The sequence below is a fragment of the Ochlerotatus camptorhynchus genome, unplaced genomic scaffold (assembly GCF_037179485.1).
Source record: "Ochlerotatus camptorhynchus isolate MF236.1 unplaced genomic scaffold, CSIRO-AGI_Acam_v1.1 ptg000491l, whole genome shotgun sequence".
NCBI classification, from domain to species: Eukaryota; Metazoa; Arthropoda; class Insecta; order Diptera; family Culicidae; genus Ochlerotatus; species Ochlerotatus camptorhynchus.
Window position 1 is genome coordinate 2,333,055 of NW_027040976.1, and position 23,217 is coordinate 2,356,271.

The 23,217-nt window shown below is 40.9% G+C and overlaps 1 long non-coding RNA gene across 1 annotated transcript in view; it reads left to right on the forward strand.

Moving 5' to 3' along the window:
- LOC135712531 (uncharacterized) overlaps positions 1–22,958 on the forward strand; it is a 583,229-nt gene extending 560,271 nt beyond the window's left edge. The window contains exon 3 of the long non-coding RNA XR_010518654.1: positions 21,994–22,958. This is a non-coding gene — a long non-coding RNA (uncharacterized LOC135712531). The remainder of the gene's footprint in view (positions 1–21,993) is intronic.
- The last annotated feature ends 259 nt before the right edge of the window (positions 22,959–23,217 follow it).

A 23,217-nucleotide genomic window follows, 5' to 3' on the forward strand; every position in this document is an offset into this window, starting at 1 on the left:
TCAAATTCAGACAACTTTTGGATTTTTATCCGAGATTTGTATGGACGGTGTCCACTGTGCGACGGTGACTAAGACGGTGACCAAGACGGCGATAACAGTGAATTTGTAACTTACCATTTGTCTAGGATATAACACCGTTGCCCGGCACCTCCACTTGAGCTTCATGTCTACTATCTGTCACTGTTTGCAAAAATATCCAATAGCAATTACCTTTGTTGTCATACTTCCTTCAACGAAAACAAATTTTCTTGCATTACCATGGTCATGTATCATGGAAGTTTGCGTCTAGTGCTTTCCCCAGGAACCTTTCACGGCCACCAGCTACCGCCCGTCCAGTATCCAGGGCGTATCCAGCGAGACATCCTTCTGCTTGCTCACAATCTCCAACAATGGCGAGAGACCAGCAGACGAGCACTTTTGCAAGCCGTAAACTCGCTTATTCACGGCAACGTCAGCCACATCACCGCCAAAACTCGCGGCGGCACATTATCAGCACGTTTCCCGGCTAATTTACCAACCGGACCGTGTTAAAACTCGCACACGGTGACGAGACTCTCGATGGAATTACGCACCGAAAGCGTGACACCCGAACATGTTGAACCGGCCTCCCGGTAGGCAATGAAAATCACAAGCACACTTATTACACATCGCTGGTTACAAAAAACACACCCGTGGTAAGAAACGGATCCAATAATCGTCACTCTCGTGAAAGCAAACCCGTCGTCTTCGACCGGTGATACTGAATTTCCACTGAAAATCAACCGGGAATGCACGACTTTCACCACACCCAGCTGCAAAACACGTTCAGAAGCACTTTTGATACACTTTCGGTATCAATTTCGGTCGAAAACACTTAATTTTTTGCAATATTAGTCAACACCGACCGTGCCGAGCTCGTTCACGTACCTTCGAGATCATATAACTTTCTTAAAGATCTCTAAACTTTCAAAAATGTCTCTAGTTCTTTGGACTTCCCTGAAATTCTCTGGATTCCCTGAAGTTTTCAGAATATATTTAATGCTCTTATAATTTCCCTTATGTTCATGGAACTGTCTTGATGTTCTTTGATCTTGCTGGACTTCTTCTTCTTCTTATTCTTCTTCTTCGTCGCATTTCAAGCTTATTGCATATCGCATAAAGACTGTAACGCGCAAAAATTGGTCAACTTCAAATTGGTGAGAGAATCCGACGTTCTCACACGCCAAGTTGGCAAAATTGCTGGATGTGGCCAAGTCGACCGTGAAAAACGTTTTAAAAGTGTTCGGAGAGCGTCTGTCGACCGCCAGGAAGCCTGCAAGCGGCGGCAATATAAGCGGAATTCTAATTTATCCATCCAGGACGTCGCTGGAAAGCTCAATGACTCCCATACTACTGTGCAGCGAGCCATAAAACGAGCCGGGTTGTCGACGTTTAAGAAGGTGAAGGTGGCGAACCGAGATTACAAACAAAACACGTCGGCAAAGCAGTGGTCCCGAAAGATGTATACAAATCTGCTCACAAAGTTGAACTGCGTCATGGACGACGAAACTTATGTGACGGCGGATTTCAAGCAGCTTTCAGGACATGAGTTTTATACCGCATCAGGAAAAGGGAAGGTGGCTGAAATTTCCAAAACCATCAAACTATCGCAGCTCCCGAAAAAATATCTCGTCCGGCAGGCCATATGCACGTGTGGTCTAAAAAGCGGTATTTTCAGTACTACGGGAACCATCAATCAAGAGATCTACGTCCAGGAGTGCCTGGAAAAGCGGCTGCTACCATTTCTAGAGCAACATAATAGACCTGTGCTGTTCTGGCCGGACTTGGCGATCTGCCACTATGGGAAAAGGGCAATCGAGTGGTACGATGTGATTAACGTGGTTGTGGTACCTAAAGACCACAACCCTCCCAACAGCCCAGAACTCCGCCCTATCGAACGGTATTGGGCCTTGGTCAAACGGAATCTCAAAAAGACTAATAAATCCATGGAAAACGAGCAGCAGTTTAAATCTAACTGACGTTCGGCGGCGAATAAGGTCGATGAGACCACTGTGCAAAATTTAATTGAAGGGGCTAAGCGGAAGGCATGGCAGTTTGGATTGGGCAAACCAAAAGAATAAACGAACATTTTTTCCTTTAAAGAAAAATAAGAAGATTTTGTGATATGAATTTTGAGTGGAAGAAACGATTTTTGTGTCGACCAATTTTTGCGCGTTCCAGTCTTTAATGCACAAGGATAAGTTTGGAATTTTTAGGATTATCCTTTTCATACGCTCTATCAGTTTTTTTATGTCTCTGGGATCACTTACAACATTTATTAAAACAATATTGGTACGCGTAACTCTCCCCCCATTGCGTTACTTAATTTGCGAACAGACCTATAGCATTCCAGAAAGTTAAAACGTTCGCTACACGGTTACCGCAAAATACCCAATAATGACTACAAAGTAAGCATTTTCGAGGGAGACTGGGACTACCCATTAAATGAGTAATCATATTACCCATTTATGAGTATTTGTTACTCAAAAATGAATACTTACTACTTATTTTTGTAGTTGTAATTACTCATAAATGGGTAAAATGGCAGTCCCAGTTTCCCTCGAAAATGCTCACTTTGTAGTCATTATTGGGTATTTTGCGGTTACCGTGCAAGCAACGCAACTATTTGTCCAACCACATCGCCTTCCAATCCAATCCAAAGCAGGAAATCCTGCTCGCTTCATGACAGGCATTCCCGTCAGTCGAATCCAAAATTGAATCGTACGACTTATCAAAATCATTTTCAAGATCCGGTACGCTTGTAAGATTAGCTCAGAAGCACACCGAATCACACATCCATACATCCTTCTTTCCCTACTTCCGCTATGAAAAAGCCTCAACCTCATCAACCAGCCGGTTGCTGAGGGCAGGGGAGGCAAGACAATCCATCCAAAAAATCCTGCGATGCAGTGACCCATTTAGGATTCCGTAGTAAACGTTTAGTTCAGTAGCTGAAATGAGGAAAAAGGTTTCCTGTTTCCGCCGGGTCTCCTTGCTTACTTGCTTGCTTGCTTGCTTGCTGGCTGCCTGGTTTGAAGCTCCGGGGGAAAACAATTCGAGCAACTTTTCTTTCTCCGCCTATCCACTTCGAGGTTGGAAAAGCTTCTCGCGCAAAAGGAAAACGATTTAATGGGAAAGCGGAAGTTGGAAGTGAAATCCAAGTGCTTTTGTTCGCGATAATCGAGGGGCTTTTTAGTCAGCCTGTTCTCTGAGGGTGCCTAGTGGAAATAGACGAGATGATGCAGATCATTGGAGGCCCTCGTCTAGGAGTTTACGGCAACTAGGTGAAAGATGAAATGGGATCCAGATGATTATTCGCTGACTCAGGCGGTTGTTCGTTCCGGAACGAATGTGGTAGGGCCGGTGTCTAATGATTTGGCAAAGATTCCATGTTTTAGGTGGTTTTATCTTGCGCCGGGTGATTACTTTACGATCTTTTTGCTACATAAAAGGCATTGTTGTAGCGCACCATGAAACCGCATATGAAGCTATAAATTTTGCCCGCCCGGCATGGACCAGCAGGATTCAATTTCTGACGGGCCAACCTCCGCCATCGTAAACTCATAAACGCTCTGCACAGTAAAACGATTTCGCAATTTCAACCACCCTGCTCCACAGCCAGCGGTGCTGGACCACGACCTATTCTTGGCGGATGGATCCCACCGGAAGCATTTGCCTGATGATTATCCTACAAAAGGGTTCACCTATAATGCCCATTAGGGATAAACATCATATGCATGGAAATCTCATTAAGCTGTTAATGGAGCGCGCTGGCAGAAGCAAGTGGTTGAAATTGAACTTTGCTGTCGGAACGGGCTTCGTTGCTAGGTAGTGGTCATCAGTGTCGGTGTATGTTATCGGCAAGTAATTGGGAATGGGCCTAGGATGGGATGCATTAACAAGGATCCGGTTGCGATGGAATGCGAAGATGGAAATTTTAGAGTGCCTCTCAAAATTCATTGTACGGCTTTACATAGCCATTGTTAGATTTTGAATACATGGAATGAAGTTGAAATAATATGAAATGGTAAGAGCTTCCTTGAAGTTTTCTCAAACCAAGTATCAAGTTTTCTGAGAATTTAATTAAAATTCTCTGAGAACTTATTTAAAGTTGTTTGATGATATTCTTTGAAGATCTTTCTAGATTTTCCTAAGGGTCTATAAAGAACTTGTTTCTAGTTTTAGTCTCCTAAGATTTTTAAATAAATTCTCTCCCAAGTTATCTGAAGTTCTCTCACAACTCTGCTGAAGTTCACTCAGAACATCCCCGAAGTTCTCTCAAGCTTTCATCCAATCCTTTTATGAATTGTTCTGAAATTCTCTTTAAAGCTTTTTAAAAATACGTAGACCGTTTTTGAGATGCTTTATACTCCCCTCTTTCTGTGTAGACAATCGCCAATCCGCCTTTCCCCCTTTTAGTGTCTACGTGGTTTAAGAACAATCCTTTTCTTGTGTCTGAATTACACTGAAGTTCCTCCAGAAACCTTCTGAAGCTCTTTTATCACTTTCTTGAAGTTCTGCCTTTTTTTTTCAAAAATTGCCTGAAATTCCTTCAGAACTTCCTGAAGCTCATTTCACACTTCGGTAAGGGCTGTTTATAAACTACGTCAACAGTTTTTGAGTCTCCCACATCTGCAGAAATTAATATGGTTCGTGGACACTTGCCAACTCCGACCCTAAAGTGTCTACGTGGCTTATGAACAGCCCACAAAGTTCACTCAGAATTTCGCTGAACATTTATCAGAACTTCACTGATCTTTTGTGAGATCTTACCGGAACTTTTCTCAGAGCTATACTGATGCCCTCTTAGAACTTTCCAAAAGTACTCGCAGAACTTCCTCAAAGTTATCTCAGAGGTTTCCTAAAGTTTTCCCAGTACTTCACTCCCAGAACTTTGATGAAATGTCCAGAACTTTGCGAATGTTCTCCCAGAATTTCTCTGCAGCTCTCCACGACCTTACCTGTGATTGCCCTAAAATTTCACGGAACTTCCAAGATAGTTCTCTCATGAAGTTCACCCAGAACTTCACTGAAGTTTTCCCAGTGCTTCATTCCTGAAGCTCTCACAGAATTTCCTTGAAGTTATTGCAGAAGTTGCCAGAAGTTATCACAGAAGTTTTCAGAAGTTCTCCCATAACTTCGATGAGGATCTCGCAGAACCTTGCTGAAGTTCTCCCAGAAATGTGTTTTTCCTTGATTTGTTCTCCGTTGATTTTGTTTTCCGTACTGAGTACCAATGCTACAAACGCCAGAATGGCAGCTCTCACACCTTAACCCAGCCTATCGACCCATCAGCTAATGGACCGGGGACCAACGGTTTTACTTCCCTTCCGAAGGAAGATGAGATCAGAGATGTTATATCTCAGAAAATCTCGACGGTGCCGACCGGGATTGGCCCTTTGGAGTGAGAGACAGCCAATCTTACCACTAAACCACCGGCGCCGCTGTCTCTCGGAACTTTGCTGAACTTCTCTTAAAACTTCACTGAGGTTATATCAGAATTTCGCTGAAGTTTTGTCAGAACAGCACCGACGATTTCACAGGAGTTGTCCCATAACTTCACTGAAGTTCACCCAGAGCTTTGATGAAGTTCTATCAGAACTTTGTGAATATTCACCAAGAACTTTCCTTTTTAGTTTTACAAGAACTTCCCTGTGATTTTTCTTGAACTTCACAGAACCTCGAAAAACATTCCGGTAGTTCTCCCAAAACTTCACTGAAGATCTCTCAGAACTTCCTAGAATTTCTCGCAAAATTTTCCAGAAGTACTCTCAAAACTGTCCTGAAGTTCTTCCAGATGTTCCCAAAAGTCATCTTATAAGTTTTCAGAAAGTTTCTCAGAAATTCTCATAAGTTATATCAGAACTTCGTTGAGGTTTTATCAGAATATCACTGAAACTTCCCCAGAACCTCACAGAAGTTCTCCAATAACTTAACTGAAGTTAACCCAGAACTTTGATGAAGTTCTATATGAACTTCGCTGAGGTTCACCCACAACCTCCCTATAGCTCTTCAAGAACATCCCTGTAATTTTTTTGACCCTCAGAGAACCTCACAGTTCTCCCATAAGTTCGCATAATTACTCCTAAAACGTCAAACAGTTTCTCCCAGAATTCCTCAGGGAATTTATTCTTCTTTTTTCATTATTGAATAAAACCATATCTCCCATCATATCATATCATATAATATCATATCAAATATATAATTCATATCTCCCGAAAGTACTCCCAAAACTCTTCAAAAATTCTTCCAGATGTTCCCAAAAGATATCCAAGAAGTTTTCTAATAAGTTCCGAAGTTCTCCCATAAATTCCCAGAAGTTCTTCCTGAGCTACGCTGAAGCTCTTCCAGATGTTCTCTCCGACGTTTCCAGAAGTTCTTCAAAAACTTCCTGAAGGATCTATTAATACTTCCTGAAGGATCTATCAATACTTCAATGTAGTTCTGCCAGAATTTCTCACAGAGCTCAGCTGAAATTTTCCATGAACATAGCTGAAGTTTTCCCAGAACATCGCTGATGATTTTCAAGAACTTTGCTGAAGTTTTTTCAGACCTTTGCTGAAGTTTTTCTAGATCTTTGCTGAAGTTTATCCAGATCTTTGCTGAAATTCTCCTGGAACTTCCTTGAAGTTCTCCTGGAACTTCCTTGAAGTTCTCCTGGAACTTGCTTGAAGTTCTCCTGGAACTTGCTTGAAGTTCTCCTGGAACTTGCTTGAAGTTCTCCTGGAACTTCCATGTAGTTCTCCTGGAAATCCCATGAAGTTTTTCCAGAAATTTTCTGAAGTTCTCCCAGAACTTTGTTGATGTTCTCCCAGGAATTTGCTAAAATTCTCCCAGAACTTTACTGAAGTTCTCTAGAACTTTGATAAATGTGTAATTTATTCCAGAACTTCCATGATGTTCTTTCAGAACTTAAATGAAGTTCTCCCAGAACTTCAATGATGTTCTTCCAGAACTTTCAAGAAGTTTTCCAAAAGTTTTCATGAATTTCTCCAAAAATTTCCATGAAGTTCTCCAAAAACTTCCATGAAGTTCTCGCAAAACTTCGATGAAGTTCTTCCAAAATTTCCATTCAGTTCTCCCAAAATTGCAATTAAGTTCTCCCAAAGGTTCTATGAAGTTTTCCCAGAACTTTGATGTAGTTCACCCTGCACTTCGATCAAGTTCTCTTTGAACTTCAATGAAGTTCTCCTTGAACTTCTATGCAGTAATCTCAGAGCCCAGAATTTTGTTAAAGTTGTTCCAGACTGCACTGAAGTTATCCCAGAACTTCGCTCTTTTCAATTCGTTTGCTCAGAATATCTCTGAAGTTACCCAGAACTTCACAAAAAATCTCCTAGAATTTCGCTGAAGTTTTTCCAGAACTTCAATGAAGTTTTTCCAGAACTTCAATGAAGTTTTTCCAGAACTTCAATGAAGTTTTTCCAGAACTTCAATATAGTTGTACCAGAACTTCGCTGAAGTTTCCCCAGAACTTCAATGAAGTTCTCCCAGAACTTACATGAAGTTCTTTCAAAATTTCTATGAAGTTCTCGCAGAACTTCCATGAATTTCTTCCAGTGCTTTCAATGAAGTTCTTCCAGAACTTCCATGAAATTCTTCCAGAACTTCCATGAAGTTTTCCAAAAGCTTTCATAAATTTTTCCAAAAACTTCCATGAATTTCTCTGAAAACTTCCATGAAGTTCTTTCAAAATGTTCATGAAGTTCTCGCAGAAGTTCCATGAAGTTCTCCCAGTTCTTTCATGAAGTTCTTTCAATGTTCCAGTTCTTCCATGAAATTATTCCAGAACTTCAATGATGTTCTTCCAGAACTTTCAAGAAGTTTTCCAAAAGTTTTCATGAATTTCTCCAAAAACTTCCATGAAGTTTTCCAAAAACTTCCATGAAGTTCTCCAAAAACTTCCATGAAGTTCTCGCAAAACTTCCATGAAGTTCTTCCAAAATCTCTATTCAGTTCTTCCAAAATTGCAATTAAGTTCTCCCAAAGGTTCTATGAAGTTTTCCCAGAACTTTGATGAAGTAAAACTTCGATTAAGTTCTTCCAAAATTTCCATTAGGTTCTCCCAAAATTGCAATTAAGTTAGCATAGCATAGCATAGCATAGCATAGCATAGCATATGCGTTCTCCCAAAATTGCAATTAAGTTCTCCCAAAATTTCGATGAAGTTCTCCAAGATCTTTGATGAATTTCACCTTGAACTTTAATTAAGTTCTCTCTTAACTTCAATGAAGTTCTCCCAGAGCCCAGAATTTTGTAAAAGTTATTCCAAACTGCACTTAAGGTCTACCAGGACTTCACTCTCCTTTCTTCGTTATCTCTGAATATATCTGAAGGTTTCCAGAACTTCGCAAAAGATCTCCCAGAATTTCAGTGAAGTTGTTCCAGAACTTCAATGAAGTTCTCCCAGAACTTCAATATAGTTCTACCACAACTTCCCTGAAGTTTCCCCAGAACTTAAATGGAGTTCTAACAGAACTTTGATGAAGTTCTCCCGGAAATTCACTCTCCTTACTTCGTTCTCTCAGAATATCTTCGATGAAATTCTACCACAACTTCGCTGATGTTTTCCCAGAACTTCCATGAAGTACTCTCAGAACTTTAATGAAGTTCTCCCACAACTTCCATGAAATTCTCACTTAGTTATGATCTCCATGTACTTCATAGGTATGACTAAAGATCGCGTGTAAATCTCAGCTATCCACTCAAAAGTGTGTTCAAACTTTTGTTTGCCTTTGAATATCTAAAAAAAAATGTGCTTTTGCTACTACTTATGACACTTTACAACACTATTTAGACTTAACTCCTTTACTGTATATTCAATATATTTTCATCAATGAACATTTTTGAATTTTGGCCGAATGTCACCCCGTCTTACGATAAAGAAGATTCAATAATTTCAAAAGTTTCATAAAGCTCCCAAAGTTTGTGGATTTTGTGAAGTTTCTGGAGCTCCAATATGTTCCAGTGCAGCCAAACTTTCGAGCATTATTTCAGTTATGGCAGTTCTAGGAGTTCCAAAAGCTCACAGAATACTTTGTTCCAGCAGTAAACGGAGTTCCGAGAGTTCTCGCAGATTCTGGAGTAGTGAGAGTAGCAGGATATTTAAATTCATTTAGAAATCTAAAAACTCTTGATCCTCCCGAGCTCCCAGAAGTGCACTGAATAAGTTCCATAATCTTTCAGATTTTTTGGAATTTTCGGAAGTCCTGGACCTTGCCAAATTTCAAGCACATCGATCAGAATCGAGATTCCTGATATTCCAGGAGCTTGTGCAACTTTTATATCTACCACCCTCCAGAAGCTTTCCTACTAAGGAGCTGCCCGGGAAACAATGTGTCGATATTTTTATGCGTTTTTAGAAGTCCGAGCAATTTTAGTGTAAATCCAGGAATTGGGTGAACTCCCGATACTCCAGAGTCTTCCAGTTCTTCAGAATGAATTCTCAAATCAACAGCAATTCAAAGAGATTCCGTAATGTTATAAGCTCATTTAAATTTCGTACACTTAAATGCTTCTTGAAGCAGCTGGTAGCTTCGCATATTCTGAACGTTTCTGAAGTGTTGGATTTTCTCAAATAATCTGAAAGTTCTTTTAGTGCTAGGATCATTTGTAGCATTATCAGCAAACAATTTGTGTTGATTGAAAAAGAAGCATAGTTTCGCCAGAATTAGCTTTTATTCTGCTTTCAATGGTTGTTGGGTTCTCGAAGTTCAAAGAATCTATGAAACTTCATGAGGTATTGTAATGGATTTCCGAAAGTAGCCGCAGCTTCGGATGTCTCTAAATTTCTACTAGTGTTCAGGCAGCTTCTAGAATTGTCAGTTGCTCTGAAGTTTTTACAGCTTAAAAAGTTGCATGGATTTCAAGATATTCGACATTTTTTGGAATGTGTAAAGTTCCGGTAGGTTGAGGGTGTCAGGATAAGTAAAATATCTAACAGCAGTTGGTACTTGCAGCTCAATGCTTATTTAATATTTTGAGTGCAAATCGTATCAGTCTAATGGATTAGTTTCACCTAACCCGTTGAAAGGCCCACTATGGAGCTGCCATCACAGCCTCCTAGGGTGATAGTAATCTTTAATAACTCAAATTAATTCAATCAGTTAAGTTGGCCATAACTAACCGCACTTTAACTACAATAGGAGATCAATAAATTTGTGCTCGTTAAAATTATGCACTAGAAACATGTTCTATGAATTGGGGTAACAAATAAATGTGGACTAAATAAAACCAATTCAGTGGTATCATTACCAATTTGACCAAAAATCTAACTTATCCCCAAACTACTGGATTCGATTAGGAAAATTAGCGTTAATTCGATATGCTCGAAATATTTGGCGTTCACAAGCTTCATCGATTATAAATTATACATTGGTCGAGCGCTGTCAACGTCTCGTCAAGCTGAATTCTGCATTACGCACTGGTGGCTGTCGTCGTCCAGGCTTTCAGAGCAGAGAGTTTAGAAAGTTATTACAGTTCTGAAGTTTCCTGGAAATTACTGAAGTGCTGTACACCGTCAGCGTCAAAATACGATTATTCTAGTATCAACAGAAACAAAACTTTTTACTAAATGGATCCATTTTACCAACCAAATTGTGGTTCCATGACAAAAGCACTTTGCCTGTGTTCTCGAAAAAGTCTGCATAAAACATTTTCTTCAGTACTCTCCGCTTCCCCCCCCCCCCCTCGAAAGAAATCAAATCGAAAAAAAACAGTCATCACATGAAATTCATTGTAAAACCACCGACCAAATGGAGGATAATGAGCGCATTGGCTAGCCACCCCACAGACTCCTCCATCTAGCTTGTCTCAGCAAGGCGCATTCTCCCATCAAATCGCGACAAAATGCGAGCCAAAATGGACCAGAGGTAACTTTCCACGCGCGTTCACCCATACACTCACTATAGGAGATACACTGGATACTTCCCGGCACAGCTCGGATATTTGAATAAAACAGACATTAAAATGACAATTTGATGGCCATGTCTTGTTAGCATTCTCCACGTGGGGGACGGGACAAAGCGACAGAAGACACTGTAGCGCAGGATTGTTTGTTTTGTCTTTTTATTCCCAGGCTCATTCAATAATTTTGCCGTTTATTCCTGTTTTAGGGGATGGTGCTGGCACTGGTGGGCGGGATCCTACTTCTTGTAGGCAATAAACGCCTGCTTGCCAGTCGCCATTTGCAACTTTGTGGAAAAAAGACTTCCATCGTGAGATTTGGGTTTTATTGACACGCTGTTTGGGATGGAAATTTTCAGTATTAGATTGATGGGAAACGTGATTCTTACGATGGGCCAAAGGGATTAGCATTCTCTAGATGAAACGGTAATGTAATCAGCATCTCTTACAGCCAATATTGGTTCTCGCCCATGATTTTTAATGAATATTGAATCATAAAATGGTTCTTTTTGGGTTGCTTTTCAGAAGGGAAAGCTTCAGCCTACGCTCAAGTTTCTAAAAGAAATGAGCCCATTTTCCAAGGATCAACTGTCAATAAAGTTATGGCTCATTCTTTTTCTACAGTCTGTGATTTCGGCTGTTGCTTTGCATTGTTAATGATGTTGAGCAAAATCGATTTCATCCCAAAAACGACATCATTAGAATAAAAGTAGCAGCTCTTTTTTCCACTTAGCTATGAAAAGAGAACAGAAACTCTAGAAAATCTACCGATCACTTTAAAAAGGTTAATGCTGCAAAGCACTCTCTCAATGGAAAACGCACCATTAAGAAATCTCGAAGTTCTCGATTAGTGGAACAGATTAGTAATGAAGCCGAGAATGTTCAATAAAGACTTTTTTAACATCATTCCGGTGAGTGGTTCTTACATTTGTTGGGTGGTACTCCCCCCAGGGCCCTCCCTCTTTTCTATATATTCAAGAATGTGTCAATCTTTATCATATATCTTACATATCATCGCGACAACATATTGATTTTTTTCGTGGAACTCCCGGAAATGATAGAGAACATTCATAAGATCACATGCCTATCATGGAATTGGTTCCAGATGTTCCAGATTATGGTTCCATATGGTCAAATTTGTTGTCTGTCATAACAATATCAAGCAACATAAATACAGTCATACCTCGATATAAAGCAACCTCGATATAACGTAACTCGATATAACGTAACTTCCACCTCGATATAACGTAACTTTTTTTAAGTCTCAAAATTGAAAAATATCAACTCACAATCGATTATTAACGTTACAAATCCATTTTAAATTATTTTATACATAGTTGTTTGTGCAAACGTCCACTACATGTGGTACTACCCTACCAGCTGTGCATTGTATTGTGTCCTATACATTATCAATAAATAATAGTAGTTCTACCTCCGCCATGGCAGGACGGTCAGTAATTCGATCGTGTTTTATTATTTCGAACCATCCGTAATACACAACGTAGGGAAGTTCTGCCTGTACGCGATCAATAGTATTATTAAATTTTTCATGTAACGCTGGGTTGAATAAACATTTTTGTTTTGCTTTATTATAGAGACTTTCAGCCTGTAACTGATTCGTCTCTTTGAAGAATTGGGGCTCCTGAGGGTGTCCCGTAGAGAGAAAATAAATAATATACATAGTGTTTGTTACAGAGTTTAAGAATCTTAGAGTTCTGTGTCGATTGTTTTAACAGTAAGGAAGGTGAACGAAGTTGTGGTTAATTTCCGAGAGAGAGAGAGAGAGAGTCAATGTCCGTAGCCTGCGGGGTTGTCATCGTTGTTCGTCAGTTTGACATGTCATTTAGAGAGCTGGTGTTGTCCAAGTGCCGTCGTTCGTCCGTTGTCGTGTCATTGTTCGTTGCGGGGTTCTACGTATGTACAGGGGTTGTGAGAAATATAGGGTACTAGCAAAATTTTGTCCAACTTCGGACTGTTGTAACTTCGTTGAATATTGTTCGATTTTTAATTTTCAAGAAGCATTCGACTGCAAAACTAATCAAATTTTATGGTGAGGCAATGGAAGTGACCATGGTTACCAGATGCCGGAGATATTCCGGGTTTCCTGAGGACATGTCTAAATTGCTAAATTTGTGATGAGTTTTTCTCAGGATGTCCGTTACTAATCTGTGTTTTTTGTTCATGCGCTTAAAAAAGAACCATTTCCAAAGCAAATGACGCTCCAAGAGCTAAAATCAGCTCAGAATCAACCGAGATATGGCCATTTCCCTGGAATCAGTCCTGAGGGAGGGTTCTGATTGCGGTCAGTTCTTTCATTCACTGAAAACATGCCATGTGCCACCTCTTTCTTCATGGTTTTTTTTTACCAATAAGCTTTCTATAGACTTTAAATGGAGCATTGACCACATTGGCCACTTCCGGAGCCACGGGAGTGCCCCCGGGGAACCTGTAGTAGGGGACACATTCATTTGTACACCAAAACATTACGTGTGACACCTCTTTCTTCATGGTTTTTTACCAATAGGCTTTCTTTAGACTTTAAATGGATCATTGACTACATTGGACACTTTCGGAACCACTGGAGTGCCCTCGGGGGAACCTGCAGTACGGTACAATTTCATTTTACACCAAATCATGCCGTGTGACACCTCTTTCTTCATGGTTTTTCATCAGTAGGCTTTCTATAGACTTTGAATGGATCATTGACCACATTGGCCACTTCTGGAAACGCCGGTGTACCCCCGAGGGAACCTGTAATAGGGGACAATTCCATTATTACACAAAAACATGCCGTACGACACCTCTTTCTTCATGGTTTTGCATCAGTAGGCTTTCTATAGACTTTAAATAGATCATTTACTACATTGGCCACTTTCGGAACCACCGGAGTGCCCTCGGGGGAACCTGCAGTAGGGGACAAATTAATTTTTTACAAAAATCATGCCGTGTGACACCTCTTTCTTCATGGTTTTTCATCAGTAGGATTTCTTAAGACTTTAAATGGATCATTGACCACATTGGCCTCTTCCGGAACCATCGAAGTACCCCCGGGGGATCCTGCAGTAGGGTACAATTTCATTTTACACCAAAACATGCCATTCGACGCCTCTTTCTTCATGGTTTTGCATCAGTAGGCTTTCTATAGGCTTTAAATGGATCATTGATCGCATTGACCACTATCGGAACAACCGGGATGCCCCCAGGAAACCTTAAGTAGGGGACAATTTCATTGTTACACCGAAACATGCCGTGTGACAGCTCTTTCTTCATGGTTTTTCATCAGTAGGCTTTCTATAAACTTTAATTGGATCATTTATCACGTTTCCCGCTCACTGAACCACCAAGAGGCCCCACGGAAACCTGTAGCAGGAGACAATTGCATCTTACACCAAAACATTCCGTATGGAAGCTCTTTCTTCATGCAACTTGAATTGGACAACATTATCATTGACTAGATTGGCTGCTCTCGGCACCACCGGGATGTCCCTGGGGGGGGGGAGGGGAAAGTCCCTTTAGCAGGGGACAATTACATGTTTGAACCAAAATGTGCCTTGCAACAGCTCTTTCTTCATGATTATTCATCAAAAAGGTTTCTGTAGAAGTGGATTATTGACCATATTGGCCAGTTTCGAAACCATCGAGATGCCCCCGGAGAACCTATAGCAGAAGACAATTATATTTTTACACCAATACGACAGCTCTTTTTTCATTACTTTTCGTCAACATGTAAGATGTGACGATATGAAAAGATATGCAAAGTTTCGTATACACCGCTGAAAATTCAATAATAACATTGAGAAAGATTTTTTCGGAAGCAAGGACTAGCCTTGGAATCGTCTGGGAATTGAATCGTACAGTTTATGAATTGTGTCAATAGGTATTCAATACAACTCGTCAATCAAAAGTTTTTCCAACTTTTCTACAGACGTCGATGGTAGGAACACGCTTCTCACTCAAATGGGAAAGCAACGAAAAACAACGCATTTTACTCCAGGGGTGCATTTTAGTTCATCCTTATTTAATATTCAAATTTTGCTTTTGTCTTCGTTCATGTGACTACACTGAACCAAATCACCCTGCATTTATAGAATGAAACATCATTCAGTTGCATCCAATTTCAATGTCCCCTACTACAGGTTCCCTCGGGGGTACTCCGGGTACTCCGGTGTTTTCGGAAGTGGTCAATTTGGTCAATGATCCATTCAAAGTCTATAGAAAGCCTACTGATGGAAAACCATAAAGAAAGAGCTGTCACACGGCATGTTTTTGAGTAAACATGCAATTTTCCCCTATTACAGGTGACCCCGGGGGTACTCCAGTGGTTCCGGAAGTGGTCAATGTAGTCAATGGTCCATTTAAAGTGCACAGAAAGCCTACGGATGAAAAACCACGAAGAAAGAGGTGTTGTACGGCATGTTTTGGTGTAATAATGCAATTGTCCCCTACTAGAAGAAAGAGGTGTCGCATGGCATTTTTTGGTGTAAAGATGAAATTGTACTCTACTGCAGGTTCCCCGGGGGTACTTCGGTGGTTCCGGTAGTGGCCAATGTGGTCAATAATCCATTTAAAGTCTTTAGAAATCCTGCTGATGAAAAACCATGAAGAAAGAGGTGTCACACGGCATGATTTTTGTAAAAATGAATTTGTCCCCTTCTACAGGTTCCCCCGAGGGAACTCCGGTGGTTCCGGAAGTGGCCAATGTAGTCAATGATCCATTCAAAGCCTATAGAAATCCTATTGGTAAAAAACCATGAAGAAAGAGGTGTCGCACGGAATGTTTTGGTGTAAAAATGAATTTGTCCCCTACTACAGGTTCCCCCGGGGGCACTCCGGTGGCTCCGGAAGTGGCCAATGTGGTCAATGCTCCATTTAAAGTCTATAGAAAGCTTATTGGTAAAAAACCATGAAGAAAGAGGTGGGACATGGCATGTTTTCAGTGAATGAAAGAACTGACTGCAATCAGAACCCTCCCTCAGGACCGATTCCAGGGAAATGGCCATATCTCGGTTGATTCTGAGCTGATTTTAGTTTTTGGAGCGTCATTTGCTTTGGAAATGGTTCTATTTTTGGCACATGAACAAAAAACACAGATTAGTAACGGACACTCTGAGAAAAACTCATCACAAATTTAGCAATTTAGACACGCCCTCAGGAAACCCGGAATATCTCCGGTATCTGGTAGCCATGGTCACTTCCATTGCCTCACCATAAAATTTGATTAGTTTTGCAGTCGAATGCTTCTTGAAAATTAAAAATCGAACAATATTCAACGAAGTTACAACAGTCCAAATTTGGACAAAATTTTGCTAGTACCCTATATTTCTCACAACCCCTGTATATTGATAATAGCCTGTGTCTTTAAGGAAGTCGAGAAGTGATCTTTCCCTGTCTGGGTCATTGCATAATGCGTCTCTGATGCTGAGACCGATACCGCATTGGTCTCGGAGGTTTTGATGTGCAGGGCAATTTATTATGAGATGCTCAACTGACATTTTGGTTGAGCACCCCATACATTGTTTGTGAAATCCATCACGGGATCCGAGATCGTGTGAGAATCTGGTGTAGCTGCAGCGTAATCTGGACAGTACTCTCTGGTCCTTCCAGTTCCTGGTGTCGGACCAGCATTTCGTATCTCCTTTTATTTTGCGTAAGAAAGGGTCTCGGGTATTAGTCCATTCCTTGTCCCATGCCAAATATTTTTGATCCAGATTTTTAAATCCGCTGCAGGGACTTCCGGTTCCACTGGGGTTTTCGATCTGCCGATCGCTGCCAGCTTGTCCGCAGCCTCGTTTCCACTGATATTGCAGTGGCTGGAAACCCAGACATATACGATGCTACTGTTCGAAGCCATTATGATTGCTTTGCTTGACACCAACAATGTGGATAAAACAATCTTCATTCATGACAATAACAGCATCTGAAAAATAGAGTTTTGCAGTAAACAGTGGCTTACTGATGAGGATCAGATTTACATAAAGGTAAATACAGTCAGGAATCCTTATTCCCGGGGTAACGGGGGCGTGAATAAGGAACCGCGAATAAGGATACCCACAGCTTATGGGACTTTCACTAATGGGGGCTGATCAACAAGCCTGTGTCATTGGATTCAGGTTAAATTGGGAACTACGCCGCTAGAGGCGCTTCACTTTTATGTTACTTATGACGGGCGCTATAATATATGGATCATATTTACAACATAGAATATTTCGTGATCCTGTCCATATAGAAAAATACTGTTTTCAGCAAAGTTGTTAAGGTGACCAAGTCCTTTAGAATGGTGGCCATATTAGTTCAGAACTCTCTCACTACGCAGCGCTAGTGTACATGTGCAATTCCTATATAAACTGTATCTCGAGAGCCTGGCCATATAGAAAGTTGCTGTTTTCAGCAAAGTTGTGCAGGTGATCAAGTCCTTTCGGATGATGGTCATATTAGTTCAGAACACGCTCACTACACGGCGCTAGTGTGCAAGTGAATTTCCTGAATAAGCTGTATCTCGAGAACCTGGCCATATAGAAGGTTACTGTCTTCAGCAAAGTTGTTCAGGTGACTAAGTCCTTTCGGATGATGGTCATATTATTTCAGAACTCTCACACTAAGCGGCGCTTGTGTGCACATGAACTTCCTTAATATGTTATATCTCGAAAGCTTGTCCATATAAGATGTTGCTGTGCAATGTGAGAACAGGCCCCCACAGGAGAAAGCAAATGCGATCGGCGAGCATGTCGCTTCATCGCATTTGCTTGGCTCGAATATCCAAAGTCCGCTCGATGATCAGGTTGTGCAATGCGTTCAAAACCTAGATGTCTTCCTTGTGTCGTGCCTCCGGCGGATATGATTACAGTACAACAGATTTGCTCAGCGCTGAAATGCACCAAGAACATGAAGGCTCCCGGCTTTGACGGTATATTCAACTTGATCTTGAAGAGACTCAGCATGAAAGTGCAGTCTCTTCTAACCGCTATCTTCAACAGATGCTTGGAACTGCACTACTTTCCAACCATCTGGAAAGTAGCAAAAATTATACCAATCCGCAAGCCCGGTAAGGATCCAACATTGCCTTCAAGCTACAGACCAATCAGCCTCCTTTCAGCGCTGAGCAAATTGTTCGAGAAACTCATTCTCAATCGTTTGCACAAGTTTGTCGAGGAAAACAACATTCTCCTTCCGGAACAGTTTGGATTCAGAAAGGGGCACTCCACCAATCATCAGCTAGTACGGGTGATGAATAACATCCGAAGTAACAAAGCTGTATCCAAGTCCACAGCCATGGCCTTGTTAGACATTGAAAAGGCGTTTGACAATGTTTGGCATGATGGACTTGTGTACAAGCTTTGTAACTTCAAAATCACCCGTAACTACCTCCAGCAAAGGTTTTCCATCCCAGCAGGAGTCCCGCAAGGCAGTCTGCTGGGCCCCTTGCTTTACAGCATTTACACTTCCGACATTCCTCCCCTTGGAAACGGTTGCGTGTTTTTCCTGAGATGATACCGCAATAGCCGTCAAAGGAAGGATGCCTCGCGAAATAACGAACAATCTTCAACGATGCCTTAACGCCTTTGCTGATTATGCCACCACGTGGAAAATAAAAATCGATGCCTCCAAAACACAAGCGATCATGTTCCTCCATCGGCAATTGCCCAAACTGAAACCGGCTCCATCTTGTACTGTAATCATGGATGGCACAAGGGTTGAGTGGTCCGCCGAAGTAACCTATCTCAGGATGTTCTTTGACGAAAAACTCCTATTCCGCTCGCATGTGGAGAAAACCGTAATCAAATGTTCTGCCTTGGCTAGATGTCTGTATCCACTGATTTGCCGCAGATCCCGCCTCTCAAGGGTGAACAAACTGGCCGTCTACAAACAAATCATTGCACCTGCGATCCTCTACGCAGCTCCGGTGTGGGAATCATGTGCACAGACTCACAGGAACAAAATTCAGTCCTTTCGACACTAGAATAACAAATTTACATGAAGAGGCAGGCATTGCCAAAATAGATTCCAAAAATAACAAAATTTAGACTAAATTTGCACAACAATGTAATTTATCAGAACATGCTTTGATAAGCAATTTGTATATAGTAGGTTAGGTGTATATAGTAATTGTAGGTTAGTTGTAGTTGTAAATAGTAGCTATAAGTAGACTCCTTTTTCCTATTCAAATCAAACCAATCCCACCAAGGTGGTCATACTTTAAAATAGGCCTGATAGGACTAGAAACTGTAAATAATAATTAAAATCTCACTGTACTAAAGTTGAAAAGACGCATCTGTGTCACTTGAAAAATTCATACATGTAAACCACACAAACACAAGAAATAAAGATCATTTAACTGTTTTACAGTCAAAAAAATGTGAGAACAGGAAAGGAAAGGAAACGACGTGTAGAGCCGATGCCAGACGCCATTTTAAGATGGCGGCCATTGGTTTTAAGAAAAACTGTCAAATATCCTACAATGTGGAAAATTCCTCAAAACAATAAAACGCTTTGATTTGCTTTGTTTTTTTTTCTATCGTAAACTACAGATTTATTCCACATTTTATTTTCTCTTTCGATAACAAAGATCCAACCAGCGCTGTCATGTTTTATGCATTCTAGACACTCTCGTTCTTCCACTCCGTGAGAAGGGTCTCACTTCCCTTAGCAAATCTTGCATTTTTGCACTCCGTTCAACATTGCTGTCCAATGTGCAGAAACTTTCGACCTCGGAGAGTTGATTTAGTTTTAACTCGATTTCTGCCGCACCAGGTGGTGGATGAAAATATCACCCGTATTCACTGTAGAGGGGTTCAGGAATAAATCTGTAGTTTACGATATAAAAAAAAAGAAACAAAATAAATCAAAGCGTTTTATTGTTTTGAGGAATTTTCCACGTTACGTTGCGATCTTGCTTAGTGATAAAATTGTACACAATAAATTATACGCAATATTCTTGGAAAGCCTTATTTGTGGAAAACATGTTTTTTTTAACTAGTTCGTTCGCTCAATCGCGTTAGCTTTACGGAGCCGATAGTTCATTGTTCTTTGTTTGTAACAACATTCACTTAATTCTATGTCTAGTAGGAGTTGGGCCGGAAACTCGCGGCTTAATCGAGGTTAGAGAGGTACATTGTCGAACGATAGGATCAGGGGAGGAGCTTGGGCGTAAGGTTTCGTTGTCTCATGAGAGCGTTGTAACCAGTATGAACAGTGCGGTTCTAGTTTCGTCTGGAGTTTGACCGGCTATGGTGAGCATGGAAAACATGTTGCCGCCATATTGGATTCTGGCCTCTACACGTCGTCCCTTTTCGGAAATTCCCACATTGTAGGATATTTGACAGTTTTTCTTGAACAGATGGCCGCCATTGGTTTTTAACATGGTGTCTGGCATCGATTTCCAGCCTCTACACGTCATCTCCTATCCGGAAATACCCATATTGTAGGGTATTTGACAGTTTTTATTGAACCGATGGCCGCCATCTTCGATTTCAAAATGGCATCTGGCACGTCGTTTCCTTTCCGAAATCCTCATATTGTAGGGTATTTGACAGTTTTTCTTGACCCGATGGCCACCATTTTGACAATAGAAAGACTAGAGAGTTGTTCCAGCCTTATACGGATTTTTTTTTGCAATTGTTTTGACAATTAGATACAGAGTAACAAATCATTGCTCATCCATTTATTTGATGAACTTACAGATATCGAATGATTTTTCAAACATTGCCAATTTGACGTTGTACATTTTATCGGAGGCATCGTGTTCGGAGTGTTAAATTAGAAGAAAAAAACTACAAGGAACATCCCTACGGGGTTGTACGCAATAGTGACGTAGGACTACGTGATATTTTATAGTAAATCTTATTTGTTAACTGCAGCAGAAGCTTGTGTTTTGTGTAGGAATAGGAATTTGAGCGGGGTTCTCTCTGTTTATACTCTTTAGTATGACGCGCTTGACATAGATGGCTCACAGCAACTCACGAAGAGCTACTGATTACGATCAATAGCGGTGCGGCTTCTTCCACCTTCTATGGATGCTCATGTGGGCTGCAGCTCACTGCTTGCAGGCAGCCTTTTGTTGTGTAATGGAGAACAATTTTCAACACCACGCGCTGAAAGCTCTGCTGCTGCTGCTACTGATGATGCCGACGACTGGACACCACCACACACGGTGATTGGCCAGCCTTGGTAGCTAGCTGCTTGCGGAGAGCTTTTCGTTATGTACTGGAGAACACCACCACTTATTACGCCGTTTGGTTAGACCAGATGGAATTTAACTTTTAAATCTGTGTTATGGAAATCGTGTTATGGACATTTTGAAACATGATAAAGTCTTAAATTAAACAGATGCGTAGAAATATATCTGATCGAATGGTGATAAATTATTAAAATTCTTCCAGGGGCAGCTGAGTTATTCACGTTCAAAATTGTTCATACTTGTGTTACAAGTTCCATTTTCTGTTTTCACAAAGTGTACCCCCCTATAGAAATCACAGACGTAGTCCTACGTCAAAAATGTAGCAACACTGTCCATGAATGCATATCATATATTGAAATCTATTATCGATTGCAACGGATTGTTATTTTGTGTTTGATGATTGAGGATATAGAGTTCCGTTTGTACAAGGTAAAGCATACAAGGGTTGGATTTCATATGCGAGTGCAATTCGTTTCTTTTCAGTTGTTTTTTTAAGATATAGATCACTTTAATTAATTCTTCTTCATCTTTGCATTTCAAGCTTATTGCTAATACGTTAAAACTACTAAACAAGCTTATTAACGGTTAACGACGCTAAATTTATGGATAACCATCACTAATCACCTGCTTGAACGATGACCATTGAACACAATAAGCTTAAAATTTATAATGCTTCAAAATGCCACTTCAAATCGTTGTATCCCATCGATGGCAATATTTTTATTCTGCTTTCCACTAAACAACCTCACAATCCACACCCACCGCAACAGTTACCATTAATTTACTTTTATCTGGCCATTCCAATTCAATTCGAATTTGCATAAATGAATTTTCTCCGCTAAATTTCAGCTGTTTATTTAATCGACTTCTTTCGTATTTTCTTTTCATCCCAACAGGAAGATACGGCAAAGCTGATACGCCGAAAATCTGCTCCCCCACAAGCCGCCTTTAGGACGCTCGTTCAGAGCAGAGAACGGGAGGGAAATTCTTCGGAATCAATTTCCCTTGCTCGCTCCGGAGATGTGAAGAAAACCGTGTGCTTATCCTGCCACCTTCCAGCGAATATAATATCCATCACTGATAACGAGATCAGACGTCTGTGCACCATGCGAGCAGAATAATCGCGTAACAATCGAGAATTGTGAAAAGCCCTCGACAAATTCTATTTCCATTCCGAGGGAAATTGTAAAAACACAGAACATCGGATTTACCTGTCTGCGATTGGGGATATGATAAATAAATAGCCATCATCGTACACGTTCATGGCCGAATGGTGCCCGAAGTGAACCGTTGCTGAAAATGGCATTGTTCCAAAGTTATTCTGCCGACGTCATCAACCTGCTGTGCGCTAGGTAACCGCAGATTCGACGGGGAGTGAAAATTCCGCGTATTCGTTTTTATTTCTAGCGATCAGGGCAATTCAGGACATTCCATATAGAGGGGGGTTCAACTACAATGACAGCAGTGATGTCGCAACAGGATCGTGCTAATTTTGTGTCCGTCCTGCCAGCAGCCGTGTTTCGGCTCGGATGGTGAAAGTGTGGCGTGAAGCGTGACAAAGTGCAAAAATTGTGTGCACAGTGCGTTTGTGCATTTAGCAGGGTTTAATTTTTTATTCTAAATTCAAAGCTGTGCTATTAGTTATTGCTTGGTGGAGCGTAACGACGACGAAACCACAGAAGTGTTTTTAATCAAAACGTCAAAACATAGTTAAAAGGTCTCTGCGGGTGCACCGGTTTGCACACATTGTCAACTGCGGCGATTTCTACCAACAACAGCAACAACAACAACAGCACAACATATTCAACATGAGGAATCGAATACAGGTCACCCTGGACATTTGGGTGCTGGTCGTCTATGTTATAGGTAAGTTGAATATTGGATATTTTGCTTATTATACCACTGGCACTTCTGATGCAATCACATAAATCATTGCTTGTAGCTCGATGAATGTGTAAACCAAAAAAATTCGGCTCTGTTGGAAAACAATTAATTTCAACTGGGATACTGATATTTCTCCCGCTTCCCGTGAATAAGCAGGAGTAAACTGCCATTTGATTTCGAAGAATAGACAGTCTTCGTTGATGATTTGCTTAGCTGACTATCTCTTATGCGGCAAA